This window comes from Macrotis lagotis, chromosome X (genome assembly GCF_037893015.1).
Source record: "Macrotis lagotis isolate mMagLag1 chromosome X, bilby.v1.9.chrom.fasta, whole genome shotgun sequence".
Lineage (NCBI taxonomy): Eukaryota > Metazoa > Chordata > Mammalia > Peramelemorphia > Peramelidae > Macrotis > Macrotis lagotis.
This window is the reverse complement of record NC_133666.1, coordinates 478,768,241-478,771,145: the sequence shown is the minus strand read 5'-3', so window position 1 is coordinate 478,771,145 and position 2,905 is coordinate 478,768,241. Positions and strand designations below refer to the sequence as shown.

The 2,905-nt window shown below is 47.6% G+C and overlaps 1 pseudogene; it reads left to right on the top strand.

Annotated features, from left to right (window-relative positions):
• Window positions 1-290: 290 nt before the first annotated feature.
• On the top strand, window positions 291-1,790 carry LOC141500177 (protoporphyrinogen oxidase-like; annotated as a pseudogene).
• The last annotated feature ends 1,115 nt before the right edge of the window (window positions 1,791-2,905 follow it).

Below are 2,905 nucleotides of genomic sequence, written 5' to 3'. Positions count from 1 at the left end.
AGAAATTCCTTTCACAGTAACCTCATACAATATAAAGTACCTGGGATTCTATTTGCCAAGGCAGACCCAGAAACTTTTTGAAAACCATTTTAAGGGCAGGGCGCGCTGGGAGAGGGAGGCCCGGGCCAGCCCTGCTGGGGCCCGCGGTGGTGGCTGGGCTCCTGCAGCCTCAGATAGCGCGGCGGGTCCCTTATCTGGCCCAGGACCACGGCTTGGGGGCGGGGCCGCCGCCCCCCGGGCCCCCAGAGCTGCCCCAGCTCATTCAGTCCCGCAGCTCCTGCTGGCTCCTGATGGCCCGGACTGTGGCCGTGCTGGGCAGCGGCATCAGCTGCTTGGCCGGCTGCTTTCACCTGAGCCGGGCCCCGCGGCCACCCAAGGTGGTCCTGATCGAGGGCAGCCCGCTCCTCGGGGGCTGGATCCGGTCCGTCCGACTGGAGGATGGCGCTGTCTTCGAGCTGGTACCCCGAGGCATCCGGCCGGCCGGAGAGCTGGGGGCCAGGACCCTGCTCATGGTCTCCGAGCTTGGCCTGGACTCTGCCGTGTTACTGGTTCCCGGGAACAATCCTGCTGCTCAAAACCGCTTCCTGTACGTGGGGGGAACCCTGCACCCCCTGCCCACTGGCCTCAGGGGGCTCTTCCTTCCGGCCCCACCTTTTACCAAGCCACTGTTCTGGACCCGGCTCCGTGACCTGATGACTCCAAGGGGCGCGGAAGCTGACCAGACCGTGCACAGCTTTGCAGAGAGGCGTCTGGGACCAGAGTTGCCATGGACAGTCTTTGTCGAGGAGTATTTGCAGGAGATAGTAGAGTTCTCAGTGGACAGTCTTTGTCGAGGAGTATTTGCAGGAGATAGTAGAGTTCTCAGTGTCCGCTCCTGTTTCCTCAGTCTCTTTCAGGCTGAACAGACTCATCGATCTATTCTTCTGGGGTTGCTGCTGGGTGCAGGGCAGAGACCCCAGCTGGATTCACCTCTGATCAGTCAGGCCAGAGCTGAGCAATGGTCTCTTCGGGGAGGGCCGGAGACACTGGCTGAGACCTTGGGCACCTATCTGATTCATCAAGGAGTCGACATTCTAAAGGGTCAGGCAGTTTGTGAACTCAAGTTCCAGGGAGGTCCATGGAAGGTATCTCTGGAAGATAGCAACCTGGAGGCTGATCACATCATTAGTGCTGTCCCTGCTGCAGTGCTAAGTGAGCTACTTCCCTCTGAGGCAGCACCTCTGGCCCAGGCCCTAGCCTATTCGAGCTGTATCTGTGGCTGTGGTGAATTTGCAGTATCAGGGGGTTCATCTGCCTGTCCAGGGTTTTGGCCACCTGGTACCATCTTCTGAAGACCCTCGTGTATTGGTAATGATATATGATTCTGTTGCCTTCCCTGAACAGGATGGGTGCCATTCCAGCCTTAGAGTGATGGTGATGCTGGGGGGAGCTTGGCTGCAAGCACTGGAGGATGCAGGGCACGAGTTACCTCAGAAGCTATTCCAACAACAAGCCCAGGAAGCAGTTGCCACACAGTTGGGGCTAAAAGAGACACCAACTCAAAGCCTGGTTAGCCTACAGAAAAGCTGCATTCCACACTATACTTTAGGCCACTGGTAGAGACTAGAGGCAGCTGCCCAATTTTTGGGCAACCATCAACTGCCTCTGAGCCTAGCCGGAGCATCTTATGAAGGTGTTTCAGTCAATGACTGCATCTAGAGTGGGTGTCGGGCTGCTGCTTATGTCTTGAACACTAATTTTGACCACTGACCTTCAGCCTTTTTTCTTTACCCTGCAGGTCAGGGGCTCTTGCCAAGACTTAATAAAATTGTTCTAATTGAAAAAAAAATTAAAACACTTCTCACACAAATTTAATCACATTTAAGTAACTGGGCAAATATCAACTGCTCATGGATAGGCAGAGATAATATAATAAAAATGACAATTCTACCAAAACTAAACTACATGTTCGGTGCCCTACCAATCAAAATTCCAAAAATAATTACTTTAATGAGTTAGAAAAAGTTGTAAGTAAATTCATATGGAGAAGTAAAAAGTCAAGAATTTCTAGGGATTTAGTTACAAAAGTGCAAAAGAATGGTGCTTAGCTCTATCTGTACTAAAATTATATTATAAATCTTTGGTCATCAAAACTGTCTGATATTTGCTAAGAAATATAGTGGTGGACCAGTGGAATAGACTAGGTGCAATAGCAGAAAACGATTATAGTAATCTGCTCTTTGATAAACCCAAAGAGTCCAGCTATTGGCATAAAAACTCTCTCTTTGATAAAAAAACTGCTGAAGTGAAAAAAAGCATGGGTAGCAAACCTAGATTAGACCAACACCTCACACCCTATACCAAGATAATATCCAAATGGATACAGGATTTAGACATAACAAAACAATACTATAAGCAAAGTCGAAGATCAGGTACTAGTTTACATTTCAGACCTGTGGAAGGTAAAGCAGTCTATGACTGACCAAGGAAGAGATGGAGAGCATCACTAAAAACAAACTAGATTATTTCAATTATATTAAGTTAGAAAAGCTTTTGCCAGATTAAAAACCAATGAAACCAAGATCAAAAGAAATGCAGTAAAATGGAAAAGAATCTTTACAACTAATGTTTCTGACAAAGGACTCATTTCATTTTTTTATTAAAGATATTATTTGAGTTTTAAAATTTCCCCCCATCTTACTTCCCTCCCCCAACAGCCCCCCAAAGCAATCTGCCAGTCTTTACTTTGTTTCCATTTTGTACACTGATCCAAATTGAGTGTGATGAGAGAGAAATCATATACTTAAGGAAGAGACAAAAAGTCTCAGAGATAACAAGATCACACAATAAGATATCTAGTATTTTTTTAAATTAAAGGGAATAGTTATTGAACTTTGTTCAAACTCCACGACTCTTTATCTTGATA